This window comes from Bactrocera dorsalis, chromosome 1 (genome assembly GCF_023373825.1).
Source record: "Bactrocera dorsalis isolate Fly_Bdor chromosome 1, ASM2337382v1, whole genome shotgun sequence".
Lineage (NCBI taxonomy): Eukaryota > Metazoa > Arthropoda > Insecta > Diptera > Tephritidae > Bactrocera > Bactrocera dorsalis.
In genome coordinates, this window is record NC_064303.1 from 61,133,585 (window position 1) to 61,151,175 (window position 17,591).

Sequence of the window (17,591 nt, forward strand, 5' to 3'; positions counted from 1 at the left end):
TAACATTTTATTTCTTCAACTTTAATTTATTGTTCGTATTCGTGCTCTATTTTATTCCGTTTTCAATTTTTAGCCGCATATTGTATATAAGCTTTTATTCTTCTTCTTCTTCTTCTTCTTCTTCTTCTTCTTTACTGGCATAGACACCGTTTACGCGATTATAGCCGAGTCAACAACAGCGCACCAGTCGTTTTTTCTCTTCGCTACGTGGCGCCAATTGGATACTCCAAGCGAAGCCAGGTCCTTCTCCACTTGGTCCTTCCAACGGAGTGGAGGTCTTCCTCTTCCTCTGCGGGTACTGCGTCGAATACTTTCAGAACTGGAGTGTTTTCGTCCATCCGGACAACATGACTTAGCCAGCGTAGCCGCTGTCTTTTAATTCGCTGAACTATGTTAATGTCGTCGTATATCTCGTACAGCTCATCGTTCCATCGAATGCGATATTCGCCGAGGCCAACGTGCAAAGGACCATAAATCTTTCGCAGAACATTTCTCTCGAAAACTCGCAATATCGACTCATCGGTTGTTGTCATTGTCCAAGCCAGGACGGGAATTATGAATGACTTATAGAGTTTGGTTTTGTTTCGTCGAGATAGGACTTTGTTTCTCAATTTCCTACTCAGTCCGAAGTAGCACCTGTTGGCAAGAGTTATCCTGCGTTGGATTTCCAGGCTAACATTATTGGTGGTGTTTACACTGGTTCCAAGATAGACCTTTTCGTGCTGTCGAAAGCAGCCTTGAAATCGACGAAGAAGTGGTGTGTGCCGATTCTCCTTTCACGGATCTTTTCCAAGATTTGGCGTGGTGAATTTCTGATCGGTTGTTGATTTGCCAGGTCTAAGGCCACACTGATAAAGTCCAATCAGTTTGTTGACGGTGGGCTTTAATCTTTCACACAATACGCTCGATAGCACTTTATATGCGATGTTGAGGAGGCTTATCCCACGGTAGTTGGCGCAGATGGTGGGGTCTCCCTTTTTAATGATTGGACATAGCACACTTAAGGGGAAAGGCGCAGTTAGATTTTTCAAAAAATCGTCTGTTTTTCATTTTCGGAATGTACATATGTATATTTGAGTATATTCTCTGAAAATTTGAAGGCAATCCGATAAATACTTTCGGAGATATACCTGAATTTGTAGTTTAAAAAAACAAAAATTACCTATGTGTACTACTACTACTACTACTTTTGAAACTTTAAACGCGTTTATCTCAAAACTGTCAATTCAGAATCGGTGAGCAAGATTTCTCAGAGATGGCTCAACTAATCGGGCTGAAATTTTAACACAATCTTTTTAGATACAGGAAGGAATAAGATGTAAAAATATTTTTTTTTTTTGTTTTTTTTTTTGACAATTTAGAGTGAAAATTTTCATCGGGAACGAAATTTTTTTTCAAATTGCCGCCATTTTGTCAAAATTTAAAATTTTGTTTGTTCCTCCATTCAATACCTGCATTTATCTATCCTATAAAAGAGTTCACCTTTTTTTGTTACAGATAATCCAAACCGAGGAAATCGTGCTCACCACCGAGCGCCTTTTTTTGGAGGACGTTCGGGACATCATCTGCGGAGACGGTGCATATCAATATTTTGACACGAGTAATACACAATTATATTCTTCAAAGTGTGCTCCTTCAGAATTGCTATCACTTGTACTTAATAAATAAAAGCTGTGTCCACAAAAAAATCTTAAAAAAACGTTATTTTTGAGCCTTGCAACTTTGTATAACTCCTTAAATTCCAATCGTTGGGCATACTTTCGTCCGACCATATTTTACAAAGAAGCTGATGCATGCTCCTTATCAGTTCTTCGCCGCGGTGTTTGAATAGCTGGACCGGCAATCCATCGGCCCCGTCGCTTTGTTGTTCTTGTGGCAGGTAATCGCTATTCGAACTTTTTCATGGTCAGGCAATGGAACGTCTGCTCCATCGTCATCGATTGGGGAATCGGGTTCGCCTTCTCCTGGTGTTGAGCGTTCATTGCGATTCAGCAAGCTGGAGAGTGTTCCCTTCATAATTTATATAAGTATATAAAATAATTTCGTCCTCTTTCTTTTTCTGTCTGCAAATGCGTCTCGCTTCCCTCTTCAACTGTCGGTATCTATCCCATTCCGCACGTGTTGTGGTCGCTCGTAACGTTGCGAGGTAGGCAGCCTGGATTCCCTCCGCTGCGACACGGCACTCCTCGACGTACCAGCTGTTCTTCTGCACTTTTCGAAAACCTATGGTTTGGGTTGCAGCTGTACGGAAGGAGTTTGAAATGCCGTCCCACAGTTCACTTATACCGAGTTGTTGACGAGTGTTCTCAGAGAGCAGGAGTGCAAGCCGAGTAGAAAATCGTTCGACTGCCTGTTGTAATTGCAGTTTCTCGACGTCGAACCTTCCTTTTGTTTGTTGCCGTGCGTTTTTTGCTGTACAGAGGCGGGGGCGAATCTCTTCTGCAACAAGATAGTGGTCCGAGTCGATGTTGGGACCTCCGAGCGCACGCCAATTTAAAACACTGGAGACGTGTTTTCCGTAGATCACAACATGATCGATCTGGTTGGTGGTTTTTCGATCCGGAGACTGCCAGGTAGCTTGATGAATCTTCTTATGCTGGAATCTAGTACTACAGATAACCATATTTCGGGCCCCGGCGAAGACGATCAGCCTCAACCCATTTGGGGATGTTTCCTAGAGGAGGCTGAATTTAGCGGCCGTAGTGCCAAAGATACCTTCTCTGCCCACCTTGGCGTTAAAGTCGCCAAGAATGATTTTAACATCGTGGCGGGGACAGCTCTTATAAGTGCGCCCCAAGCGCTCATAAAAGTCATCTTCAGTCACATCATTGAAGAACCTCGTTTTGATGCGGATTGTGGCTAGACGTTCATTCACCGAAGTGAATGGTAGTACTCGGCGACGGAGTCTCTCTCCCACCACGAATCCCATACCAAACTTGCGCTCCTTTATATGGCCACTGTAGTAAATGCCACAAGGACCTACTCGTCTCTGTCCTTGTCCCGTCTATCGCATTTCTAGGACGGCGGTGATGTCAACCTTTATTTTCACGAGAACATCTACCAGCTGGGCAGCGGCACCTTCCCGATTAAGAGACCCGACATTCCAGGTGCATGCCTTCAAATCATAGTCCTTATTTCGTTTGCCATGGTCGTCATCAAAAGGGGGGTCTCTCATCCGAGACTTGTTATTCCTTTTCATTGGTATGATTTTTTACTTAGCGGGTCCCAAACCCAGCGCACAACGCTGCGGAGGGGATGTTTCGCCTCTTTCACTTTAGCTACCCTTCAAATTTTGATTTTTGATTTTGTGATTTTTGTAGCTATTGCGATCGCTACTTTTCTTAATAACATAGATATTTTAAGTAGTTCTAACCTGCAATTAAGCCAAAACAAAAATACATAATCTGAAACAAAAGGAATTAATTTTAATGCAATCCATTTATGGCAGAGTCATCTATAGTATGATTTCCAGAGACTAATATTGCTCCTTCTTTAATTATATCTATGTCTTTATGTTTTTCTTTAATTTTTTTACATTTTCCTTTTTTATTGGACAACATATCTGATAGGCCAGTATTTTTATTATTAATTTTACAATAAGTATTTATCATTTCTTTTTTGCAGTTTTTTATATTTATATATTCTTTTTTGCATTTCGCAATTTCATTATCAATTATTAATTTACCATCTTTTTGTGGAATTGCTCTTACTTCATAATATTTGCAATCATATATAATTTTTGGATACTTAATATATATAACTATTACATCTTTATTTTGTACTATTTTAAAATTTGAAATATCTATTATATCAGTTATTGTCAATCGTCCATGTTCATTCTTAATTATACTTTTAATCTCGTCTAAATTTAAAATTGTCGGGTTCAAAATTCCCATTTTTCCTATAGCTATTGTATTAATCATATTTTGTAATTCAGTTATTAGGAATTGATTTTTCCGTTTCATTAGAATTTTAATATTTGAGTTTTCATTAATGTTATTGATTGTTTCAGTTAATTGGTTAATAATTCCAAAAATTTTAGAATTTGTTGTGTATTGTTTATTATTATTGTCAATTAGTTCGTTTAATTTATTATTTACTAACACTAGGTCGTCATGGTCTGGTGTTCCTGCTATCCACTTCCATAATGTACCTATTTCATTTATTCCTCTCCTATATCTTGTATCTTTAATTTGTAGTTGTTCTAATAAAGTTTCTATGAGTTCTATTTCTTGATCTGTGTCTAAATCATTAATATATGCCTTGTCTTGTTCATTATTTTGTTCAAAATTTTTATATCTGAGTTTTTTATTATAATAATTTGTGTCTGAACTTATAAGTTCTCTAAAGTATGTTAAATTAGTGATGTGAAAAATATTTCCGTAGTCATTATACAGGGCTACATCTCCGTTTTCTAATAATACGTAATCTTCTCTTGTGTAGTCCACAATGTCTGTCATTGTATTGGTAATTAATGTTAGAATAATTAGGGGTATCATCCTCTAAAAATATATGATTAAGATTTAATATTATCTTTATGTACTATTCTATTCCTGTAGTTAATTCTAACTTTATTCCCTAAGTCTTCTTTTACTACCTGTTTCTTGTATCTAGGATTTAGTTTATTTCTCTCTCCTGTAATCTTTTCATATATTATTTCTCCGCAAAAATATGTTTTATTAATTCTATTTTTATTGTGTCTTTCTAGCATCTTAGTTTGTGCTGATAAAAGTTTTTCTGGTAAAATATCATGAGAGACTTTGTTATAAAGTACTTCAAATGGTTTCTCATTTGTTACCGAATGTATAGTTTTATTATATTGTTGGACAGCTCTAAATATTGATTCTGAAAAGCTTATTAAATTATATTCTTGTTTAATACATCGTGAAATTTCAATTATTGTTGAATGTACCCTCTCAATTTGACCATTCGTGGTACTATGATTTGGGTTACAAAAAAATATTTCTATTTGAAATCTCTGCATCAAGGACTTAAATTTTACCGTAGTGAATCCTGGTTCATTATCAATTGTTAACTTCTTTATATTAGGGAAGCTTTGTAATATTTCTAACACTTTATCTTCTAAATTAATCTTATCTTCGATTTGCTTAATAACCAAAAATTTGGAATAGCTATCTATACACGTAATGAATTTTAAAGATTGCGCATAGAATATATCCATGTGTATCTGTACTCCTTCCTCTGTAGGTATTGGGACCTCTCCAATTGGTATTTTTATAGGGTGTCTATCATATTTGTTTTTATTACATATGTCACAATTCCTTACATATTCTTTGAATTGTTTTCTCATTTCAGGCCAATAATATTTTTTGCAAATTTGATCCAAATTTTCTTGGTAACTTCTATGTGCTCGTGTATGCGTTTGTTCAATTATAATTCCTTGGTCTTCTCTGTTCGTTATGTCAATTGCAAAATTTTTCGTATATATGAATTTATTAGTAAATGTTTCTCTTATTTTCGCTTGTATTTCGTACAGATCCTCTATTGAGCAATGTATTGCCGTAACTATATTTGGTTTGATGTATTCCTTTAATATTGTGATTAAATTATCAACAGTATCGTATTCAATTAAATGTCTAATTTTCCCAAATTCTTGAATTTGCTCATGTATTGTAAATCTATTTTTACTTAGTAAAATTTGTTGTTTAAATTGGTTTAATGGTTTTTTTGTCTCGGGTATCTGAGTATGATCACTACTTTCAGCTGAATGTTGGGTTACTGTGGTTGACGATTCGTCGGATAAATTATTAAGAAATTGTCGTGATAGAGCATCTGCTACCACATTTGTTTTACCTGGTTTATATATAATTTTTGCTCCATATTCTCCAATTAAAGCATGCCATCTTTTCATTTTGGCATTTGGATTTCTAGGTTAGACTGCAAATGTTAGTGGTTGGTGATCAGTATGAATTTCCAAATCTGAAACTCCGTATAAATAATTTCTTAGATTTTTTAATGCCCATACGATAGCGTATAGCTCTTTTTCATTAGTCGCGTAATTTCTTTCTGTTGAATTTAATGTTTTAGATATAAATGTAATAGGTTTGCCCCCTTGGCTTAAGACTCCACCAATAGCTTCATTTGATGCGTCTGTCGTTAATATAAATGTTTCGTTAAAATTTGGTTGAATTAATTCAACTTGATCTACTAATATAGACTTCAATTTCTCAATTGCCAAAAGTCCTTCTTGTTCCAATCTAATTTTAATTTTTTTAGACATATGTTGTGAAACTCTTCCGTTTTCACAATGTGTGAGTCTATTTATGTATAAAATTGCTTGGATTTCGATTCTCTGGTTGACGTTTTCATCTTAAGATAGCCAGTGAAATATCTAATACAAGAGTATAAAATGTTCGGTTGCACCTGAACTTAGCCTTAGCCTTTTTAAACCATTGCAAAATGCTGCTACAGATTATAATCAGCCCTAGCAGGCAATACATCGTAGCGGAGCTACGAATACGCATAATTTGCTATCATTGAATCCATGTGAATTCGAAACTTTTGTTGCCAGACTTAATTATGAGTTTTGACATTTTGAAATCAGCTGTGTAGAAGAAAAAATTTAAATTTTTATTAAACCAAAATTGAAATTATCGGAGACGCCATCAAAAATCAGTGATATTGTACATACAGATACGTATGTAATGAAAGGACATCATTTTTTGACAATATTAGATAAGTTTTCTACGAAGGCTGCAATATATATTTCTGGCCTAATAATGAAAATAGGAATATTTATCAACGAAAATGTTTTTTTTTTTTTTTCGTTGGATTTGGCTCGTCTTGGAAGACCCACACGGTCGATTGTTGTTTTGTTTCGGGCTCATACGCGATCGTATTTTTTCAGCATTTCTTTACAATAATCAACATGAGCCTTTTTTTGAGCGATTGTCAAATTGTGCGGGATCCAACGAGAACAAACCTTTTTTACGGCCAGGTGTTCATGCAATATCGAATGTATGCTGGTAGGAGAAATGCATAGGCATGCCTCTATCTGAAGGTATGTTACATGTTACGGTCTTGCATTATCAGTTCACGTACGCCGTACGGCATCGATTTTTCTCTGGCACAACGGCTGTTTTTGGACGACCTTCACGGAATTCGTTGTAACAGTTTTTCACAGTGCTATAGGATGGTGCTTCATAGCCATACAAAGATTTTAGTTCATCGATGCACTCTTGTCGTGATAATCCACGTTAAAGTTGTGAAAAATGATCGCACAAAAATGTTCACGAGTTAATTCCATTTTTTGGCCGAGATGATTTTTTTAATTCCCTGTAAATAAAACAATTCACGATTAAATGACAAAACATTCTGAGTGATGTTATGCTAAAAGATGTCAAACTTTCCAATGGAAATGTCAGATTGCACCTGGCAGCACTTAGTGTTGCCTAGTCCAGAAATATATATAGCAGCCTATGTTTAACCATTATTAAGCAGTTAGAAGATCACTTTACTAAAGTAGGGAAACCTAGAAAAATTATTGCAGATAATGAATTTAAAGCAGTAAGAATAAAAGAATTCCTAGATAGTGAAAATGTTGAAATCCACCAAACAAAACCCAATAGTCATACAGGTAATGTAGATGTACATATACTATAGCAGAAAAATGTAGAATCTTATATAAACTAAATAAAGGGTTATCAATAAAACAACTAATACAAAAAGCAATTAGAAATTAACGGGTGATTTTTTTGAGGTTAGGATTTTCATGCATTAGTATTTGACAGATCACGTGGGATTTCAGACATGGTGTCAAAGAGAAAGATGCTCAGTATGCTTTGACATTTCATCATGAATAGACTTACTAACGAGCAACGCTTGCAAATCATTGAATTTTATTACCAAAATCAGTGTTCGGTTCGAAATGTGTTTCGCGCTTTAATTTTGTTCAGCGATGAGGCTCATTTCTGGTTGAATGGCTACGTAAATAAGCAAAATTGCCGCATTTGGGGTGAAGAGCAACCAGAAGCCGTTCAAGAACTGCCCATGCATCCCGAAAAATGCACTGTTTGGTGTGGTTTGTACGCTGGTGGAATCATTGGACCGTATTTTTTCAAAGATGCTGTTGGACGCAACGTTACGGTGAATGGCGATCGCTATCGTTCGATGCTAACAAACTTTTTGTTGCCAAAAATGGAAGAACTGAACTTGGTTGACATGTGGTTTCAACAAGATGGCGCTACATGCCACACAGCTCGCGATTCTATGGCCATTTTGAGGGAAAACTTCGGACAACAATTCATCTCAAGAAATGGACCCGTAAGTTGGCCACCAAGATCATGCGATTTAACGCCTTTAGACTATTTTTTGTGGGGCTACGTCAAGTCTAAAGTCTACAGAAATAAGCCAGCAACTATTCCAGCTTTGGAAGACAACATTTCCGAAGAAATTCGGGCTATTCCGGCCGAAATGCTCGAAAAAGTTGCCCAAAATTGGACTTTCCGAATGGACCACCTAAGACGCAGCCGCGGTCAACATTTAAATGAAATTATCTTCAAAAAGTAAATGTCATGAACCAATCTAACGTTTCAAATAAAGAACCGATGAGATTTTGCAAATTTTATGCGTTTTTTTTTTTAAAAAAGTTATCAAGCTCTTAAAAAATCACCCTATATAATGAAAGATGTGACTCAACAATAAAATGCACACCAAATAAGGTACAGCATAATGAAGTACATAGATTTGGAAATAATAAAAAACAATTTAATAGCAGCAAAGAATAAAATTATAAATAAATTAAATCAGAAAAAAGAAAACTATGAGCAAAAGAGAGAAGAAGGTTTTATAAAAAATTATAAAGCTGTTAGGCATAAGGAACAACCTAGATACAAAAAAGAAAAGTTAGAAAATATTCATCCTTCCAATAAATATAAAAAGACCTTTACATTTACAGATTTGGATAATATGGACAGTAATAGTTTTAATGACACAACATTGTGACAGGACAATGGTTTTGACAGAAATAAAGGAACAAAACGGGTTCATAGATTTACAGATTAGAGATCAAGCAATACCAAAAGATAGCGATATAGTACTAGATATGATTGACATTCAGCAATTGGAAAATATTAATGCTATAAGCGATAATATAATTTTGATGAAATTAGAGAATAAAGAAATACTGCAAAGAGAGTTGTTAGATATAAGAAATAAACTACAGACACTTATGACAGTTAGAGCTAGATATAAAAGGGGACTGATTAATGCAATTGGCAGCATGTCAAAATGGTTTTTTGGTACAATGGAAGAAGACGACAGACAAAATATACAAACATATCTTTTACAAACGAATGACTCATTTAACGAACAAATTTTCGCATCAGCTATTGAACACATACCCCCTTAAGTGCCCTAGACATCAAATTTTGGGCAGTTTTTTGAATTTGATTTAAAAAAAACAAAAATTATTTTTACTATCCATTTTTTATGGTGTTTCTTATTGATATCTTAAGAATATATAAAACAAATTTTACAAAAAAATATTAATTGAAATATATATATTGAAATAATTAGAGGGGGAGAGATAGGTGTAAAAAAATGGCGCATCCTGGTGACATTGATCCTGACTCTCCTGGTGGTCTGAAAAACAAAAATCAAAAGAAATTCTTAATCAGTAAGGATGCTGTTATAGTCCCTACCTCAGGGAACACGAAAAAAAAATTTTTGGAAAATAGCGACTGCCTGAAAATAAAAATCATTTTTTACGCTTTTTTTGAAATTCCTGAATTTGTTTTTAAATATTGAAAACAAAGGATTAAGGATTGTATAATTTCGTAACCATTAGATACATATGTACATATATATGTATGTATCTCTAATTTTTAACCTTTTTAACTGGTTGTCATGCACAATCGAAATAAAAGAATCGGCTACACTTGAGTTTATAATCACAATATAATTTATTATCAAAATCTCTTGTTTTGTATAAAGTTATAGTAAAGTTAAATATTAAATCTTAATGTTCACAGATAAGTTAAATGGTTTTTAAAAATTTAATGTTATTATATTGTGGGGGTCACAGTGGTAACTGCAGCGCGCGAGATTTGGACACCAATACGAGGATATATAGACGGATGTTTATGCTCGAACTGTATGTGTCGAAGTGCCTTGCACGAGAGTCGAATTGTGTCCGCTTTCCCTTTTTTTCTATCCCTTTTGATGAGTGGGTTGATGTACAGCTGTAGTGAGATGTCTTGGTGTTCTGTTGTGGTGTCATCAGCTGTGGTGAATTGCGTGGTCGTATTAGGGTGCGCCAGTTTTTTTCGGGTAAAGTAGGCGGATGCTTAACTCATTTAAACATCCTGGGCCCCCTAGGCGAATATTTTGCCTAGTGTTGTGTACGTACATATATGCGATGGAATGTATATCGGTGTACTGCTAGTAGAGTACCCGAGGGCTCAGAATAAATGCTGAAAATGGCTTTGGTTTTAAACATATGTATGTATTTGTTTTTACGTTCATACGATATGAAACTATATGATGCGCATTTACGAGTTTGTAACTGCTTTTCGTAGTTATTATATAAAGCGGTTGTTTCTTTGATAGTTATTATGCTAATCATTTATTACTTGATTTTTCTGTATTATTGGCAATTGTTGCAATATTTTTATGATATTTAATTTACGATCGGCTTATGAAGTATAGTAACTCCACGTCTGGCTCAGATATGGCCAGAATGGGTACTCCTTTGCCCTGGGGTTAGGACTGTGACAATAGAGGGATCTTGCGAGAGAGTGGCCGGTAATTGCGAACGGCTTCATTAGAATTAAAATTTTTTAAGTGGGATGTTCATGCTTTACAACAGATTCTCACCAACTACCCGCGATAAGAGCGATATCTGCTTTTGTTAATTTTTTTTCTATTTTACAATTTAGGCCTCTGTGGGGCAATATTGTATGAAAAGTGTTAATTTTTTTTTTTTTTTTTTTGACTTTTTGAGACACTTTTTTTTATATGTTTAAGTGCGTATGCACTAATTTGACGTTTAGTACCGCGCCACATAGTTGACATTATTTAAGCAGGATTTTTGTATCATTATTGGCGAAAGCCATCCTGCGGGGTCGAAAAGTTACGAACATATATTTTTGTTTTTATATTAAGTTCTCAGGGGGGATCTGACTATGTTTTTTCTACCATTATGTGGGGTATTGCAAAATTGTAGCTCTAGTGGTAGTCGTACGACGTACCGACCATTATATGATCGAGTAGTTGTGGCTTTAGAAAAGTCCTCACAATACTGATCTTCTGGAGTTTTTTTTTGTTATAGGGGGAAGTTTCCTTAACCTTCGAACCTGGTTACTAGTTCTGTAACTAGTCCACTTTGTGTTTCGCTGTGCAGCGTTTGAACTTTTTGTGCCTTTGAGCAACATGGTGTCTCTTGGCTTTTTTTAAATTTTGGTTTTCGTTATTTGTGTTTGCAATTAATCCCGTGGTTCTGAGTTGGGGTATTTGCTGTAGTGCAGCATTGAATTGTGTCTTTTGTGACAATATATGCAATTGTATTTACTTTTGCAATTTTTAAGATTGTGTGTATGGGACAAGCAGTTTGTGCAGAATCTTTTTGACCTGACAAAGTTGTTCTTTTCATTGACATTCAATTTTTTAAACTTCTCGCAAGTTTTAAGTTTATGCCCTCTTGTGCATAGTTCGCATGACGTATGTTTTCTCTGTTCGGATGTGAACGCTTGTATTTTGTTAAAAATTCTATTTGATTTGTTTTTGCTTCTAGCTTGGGGTCTATTGAAGCTATTATTTTGGTCGTGTTTAATGTTCTTATTTCTGATTATTTTTTCTTCTAACCTTTCCGCAATTTCATATTGGGTGGTGAGAAAATCTTTCATTTGGTGCCACGTTGGGCACTTTTTTCGTGATGAGAGCGATTGCTCCCATAGTAGTAACGACTTTTCTGGTAATGCGGCGGTGCAAATGTTTACCAGAATAGGATCCAGCTGCCTGTGGGAATATTTAGTGTCGATAAAATCGACAAGCAATTTGAAACAGTGGATTCTAGTTTGATGAATTCTACACTTGTTCCTTTCTTAACTTTTGGCAAGTTCATTAGTGTCGTTACTTGTTTATCGACCAGTATTCTTTCGTTTTCAAATCTAGCTTTTAGAGCTTCCCAAGCCAAATTGAAATTGTCGTCATTTAATGCGAACTGTTTAACTATTTCGCCTGCTTGACCTTTTGTTTTGTATCGGAGGTGATACAGTTTTTGTGCCTTTGATAGTTGTGGATGGTTGATGTAAACGGCTGTGAACATGTCCCGAAAGGACGGCCATTCTTCATAACCTCCGTAAAAGGTTTCTGTATCACATGGCGGCAGCTCGAGGTGGATGCCGGAACTTGCCTTTTGACTTTCTATTTGTGGCAGCTCTACTCCACTGTGGGGAGTAGGTGCAATTGCTTTAATGAGTTTTAATTGATCGAAGATCATCGCTTTTGTTTCTTCATACTGGTCTAAGGAGTTTTCGTAAATATCGTAAGCCGATGATTTGAAGTTGTGTGCATCTGAATCGTTAGATTCTACTATGGCGTCATGAGCCGCTTGGAGTCGTGTCGGTGTCCAAAAGTTTTCAAGATTTTGAATTTTGATTTCTAATAACGATTCAGAGTTTTCATGAATCGGCAAAGAGGCAAATCTAGTGCAGTATCATAATAAACTGTCACTTTGTGAAATGAATTTAACAACCTGTTTTGAGCGTGTAGCTCCTACAGGTGTATTTTGATTTGTGTCGTTATGAACCATTTTTGCAAAATAATATTATTAGTTATATTTTAGTTCGAAATATATTTGAATTGTTGATTGGTATTCAAAACCGCGCTTTTTATTAATTAAAATGTTTGATGTCCGATTGATTTGTATTTAGGTACACCCTAATACTTGGACTTGTATGTGCTTATGTTTTGTGCAATTGAGAGCTCGTTGAAGAGATCAATGCTGTTTTAACATAAGTATGCACGAATTGTTAGTATGTATTTCTGATTATGCCTATGTTCTTAAGCAAATGAGAGCTCGTTAAAGAGATCGATTTGCTTTTGTAAGCAATCCTGCTTGTTCTTGTTTGCTAAAGAACAAGTGGTATTGCAGAATAGATGTCAATATGGACTTTGAATATGAGTTTGTAATAATATGTGTATTTATATAGTTCTCACACGTTGTATATGTTTTGTTGAACTTTTTTTTGTGAGATTTTGTGTTTTGTATAACCGGTAGATTCTTTGCCGTATATTTGTGTGAAATTGAACACGGTATGGAAAAAGTAATTTTCTCTTATGTACTTACATAGATGTTCATATGCAAGTGAATATGCACTTTTACGTAGACACTACTAGAATCGTCGTCTAGATATATGTAAATACAGTGCAATCCGGTTATAATGGACTCCACGGGACCATGTCAAATTGTCCATTATAACCGAGTGTCCATCTAATCAGAATATAAAATTTTTAACGCACGAAGTAAATTCAATGTGTTTTTTTATTATAGCAGTAAAGTTTATGAATAAAAATACAAAATTAAGAAAATAATAAGTTTAATTAAGCCTTTTGAAAAAAGTCAGTGATTTTCTTTTGGGTGAATGCCTTATTGGCAAAATCTTTTTGTAGTTTGATTTCGAGTTTATTGAGCAAATTGATTGCATCTGAACTATTCTCTTTTTGTTGAAAATATAGCTTCAGTTTCCTAGAATAATTCATAGCGTCTTCTATTTTTATTATAGTTTCGGGCTGTGCTAAATCTTCATCACCGGAGTCTTCTTCAAGCAACTCATGCAGAAAGTCTTGAATTAAGTCAGTGTCTGAGTGTTCTTCTGTGGCTATAAAATTCTCGTCAATCCTTGAATATTCATCAAACTTGCTTAAAACCACTACGTTATTAATTTCGATAATTTTGCTTAACGGTTCATCGTCCTCCGGGTCGAAATCTAATCCATCAGGAATGTCTTTTACTAGACCAGCATGTCGAAAACAGTTTCTTATGGTTTCCTTAGAGACACTTTCCTATGCAACACTTAACATATTGACAGCATCTAAAAGACTCACAGCTTTTGTCGGGTTTGCTTCTTCAGGAAGGTCCATAATTTTCATCAGAAGCTGCTTTCTATAAGATTGTTTCAAGCTATTAATGACGCCTTGATCCATAGGCTGAAGAACCGATGTAGTATTAGGCGGAAGAAAATGTAGTTTAATGTTGTGGAGATGAACTTGAGGATGAGCAGGGCAATTATCTACTAATAACAAAATTTTAGTCTTGGCTTTTATAAGTTCACAATCCCATTTCTTTAAATAGTCAGTAAAGGTCTGAGAAGTCATCCAGGATTTGTTGTTAGCACAATAATCTACCGGCAACGTTTTAACGTTTTTAAAGCGTCTGGGGTTGTTATATTTTCCTGAAAGCAGACATTGTTCAGAAACAGCGGATTGTATTAAATTGTATTTAAAACTTACCAATAACCAATAATTTCCATTTTACCGTGCCCGATGCATTAGCACAAATCATGGCATTTATTCTTTCTTTAGACATTTTTCCACCACTGCATGCTTCACCTTTGATCTTATGTGTTTTGTCAGACAGCATCTTATAGAAAATTCCCGTTTCGTCCGCATTAAAAATGTTGTCCATGGAATAATTGTTACTTATTGTAGGCCAGGTTTGTAATAGCCAGTCATTTGTAACACTTTGGTCCACAGAAGCCGATTCACCACAAATTTTTCCAAAGCAAATATTATGCCTCCTTTTAAATCTGTCTAGCCATCCGGAACTGCATTTAAAATTAGCACCGACAGCTTCTCCGAATTCATTAGCTTGCATCATTAGCATTGGACCACTTACTGGAAAATTATTGGCCCTTTTCTGCTGAAACCAATTAAACAGTAACTCATCAACTTGAGGATGTGTCGCAAATCTTATTTTTTTTTCTCTTGTCGTTGACTTTCCAATCATTTTTAATTTTTTCCCGATTAATCCATATGTTCGGAACAGTCTGTTTTTTTAGGTTTTTGTTCAAGCAAATGTCAGCTTGAAAAGTTTCTCCCTTAAGTTCGCATATTATTGTATATTTTTCATGCAATGTAAATGCTCGCTTTTTTTTCCGACATTTTTCTTAAAATTAACAACTCTCAATGAAAAGCCAACGAACGTCACTTTCAGCCCACCGCAGAAGTTGTTTGCCTCTTTGACTTATTTCCAAGAAAAAATGAACATTTTCTGCTGCAGAGACTGATTGTGTCTCTTGATCGAATTCGGGGAAGTACAAAATTTTGCGTATTGCCAACTGTTTGAAATTTGATTTTGAAATTTGATTGTTTTGAAATTTGATTTTGAAAGCTTCGGTTATAATGGACAAAAGCCGATTTTATTGTCTATTATAACCGGAGTCCATTATAACCGAGTCTATTTTAACCGAGTTTTTTACATATGTTTGAACTGGGACTTGACAAAGAGGTACATAATAACAGAGTTTCCATCTTAAGCGAGTCCATTATAAATGGATTACACCGTATATATGTATATATATAGATTTTGCGCTTGGCAATTATACAAACATATGTAAAATATATGTATATATAATGAATATCTGTTTCCACTAAATAGTTATATATGCATATATGTATGTATGTAAATATAGCTATTTTTTTTTTTTTTGTGTTTTTGCCTTCTTTTTTATGTTTTCAAATATTTCTGCCTTTGCTTTTTTACTGTATGCAGTCCTGCTTATTGCTTTATTAAACATAAGGGACTGCCGGAAATTTTTCGCATGTTAAGCTGTTGTGTTTGAATACACCAAGGTAAGCTTAAAATTTAGGCATTTGAAAATTTGTATATTTAAGGTTTTAAATATGTAGTTAAATGTATATATTATACCAAACTTTTATCGGGGTTTCCCGTAAATTAAACCTTATAAGTTTGGCAACCGTTTTATAGTGTTGTTAAAACGAATTTTGATTACCGATTTTATAATGGTATGTATGTAAATCAGTTTTTTTTTTTTTAATACATATATGCATATGACAAATTATGGTAAATTGAATTGAATACGCTCACTTTGTGCTTCATCTAGGGTTTTTGAGGGGATATATACATATGCCCGTGTGTGTCTGCGGGTATTCGGGCCTTTGATGTTAATTCCTCTTCTTCTAGCTGTAGCTTACTGCTGCCTGCGGCCGTTCCTTGTAGGTTTGTTGTTTTGTATTTTTGTGTATTATTCGCGCCCGAATATTTGTTTTATTTTAAGGTGCTTTAGTTTTTCGCGCCCGATTTGTGTTTTTGCTTTGTTTTACTTCTGTTTTTTCACAGCACTGTTTTGTTTTTGTACACTTTTTTAGTTGTTTTTTTGTTTCTTATATACGTGTGTACATATTGTTTTTGGTTTTTTGGTTTTATTCGCCACTGCACTTTACTGCACTGCACTGTTTTTTATTTATTTTTTGTGGTTTTTTCGTCTGCACTTTTTTCTGTTTTTTTTTGTTTGTTGGAATTGTTTTGTGTGTGATTTTCGATGTAATTTGTTTTTTTTTTTGTTTTGCTCCACTGCACTTTTTTTTGTCTATTTGTTGTATATGTTACATATGTTTGTACATTTATTATTAATTATTAGTTTTGTCACTTCACCGTGCTATTGGGTTTTCACAGTTTTTGACTAAAATATATAGTGCCTTTCTTTAAGGCTCGAAGGACCATGTATAATTTCGTAACCATTAGATACATATGTATATATGTATGTATCTCTAATTTTTAACCTTTTTAAGTGGTTGTCATGCACAATCGAAATAAAAGAATCGGCTACACTTGAGTTTATAATCACAATATAATTTATTATCAAAATCTCTTGTTTTGTATAAAGTTATAGTAAAGTTAAATATTAAATCTTAATGTTCACAGATAAGTTAAATGGTTTTTAAAAATTTAATGTTATTATATTGTGGGGGTCACAGTGGTAACTGCAGCGCACGAGATTTGGACACACGAGAGTCGAATTGTGTCCGCTTTCCCTTTTTTTCTATCCCTTTTGATGAGTGGGTTGATGTACAGCTGTAGTGAGATGTCTTGGTGTTCTGTTGTGGTGTCATCAGCTGTGGTGAATTGCGTGATCGTATTAGGGTGCGCCAGTTTTTTCGGGTAAAGTAGGCGGATGCTTAACTCATTTAAACAAGGATTATATAGAGACAAAAGGTAAAGGATTATATAAAGAAGGTTCACACAAAATTTCAAGTAAGTCGGTTGAATAGAACTTGAGATAATTCCGGTACCGTATGGAAAAAAGTAGTTTCTAGAAAAACGCGTTTAAAAAAGTAAGTCTACCTACCTGCCGGGTTAGGTACTGCGTCACTAAAGTAACTGTAGCACTTAAAATAATTTTAATTTTTAAAAATCCTTTGGAGGATATGTACTTAAGGGTCTAAACTTTAAATATATGAAAAAAAATCGAATTTTTCAAAATTCTAGAGTAGAATACCCCCTTAAAAGAAATTGTTAAAAGTGACAGATTAAAAATTGAAAAAGAACTTAATTCAATAAATAAGTTTATATATGATGAATACAAACAAACTTTATATTTAGATCAATA

General features: G+C 34.7%; 1 protein-coding gene across 17 annotated transcripts in view; it reads left to right on the forward strand.

Annotated features, from left to right (window-relative positions):
• The window catches only part of LOC105224078 (voltage-dependent L-type calcium channel subunit beta-2), a 995,088-nt gene that overhangs the window by 130,370 nt on the left and 847,127 nt on the right, over positions 1 to 17,591 (forward strand). The window contains exon 2 of one of the 17 annotated variants that reach the window (XM_049462517.1): positions 1,498 to 1,576. The exons of the other annotated variants lie outside the window; for them this stretch is intronic. The gene's annotated coding sequence lies outside the window, so the exon portion shown is untranslated. The remainder of the gene's footprint in view (positions 1 to 1,497; positions 1,577 to 17,591) is intronic. 17 annotated transcript variants of the gene reach the window in all.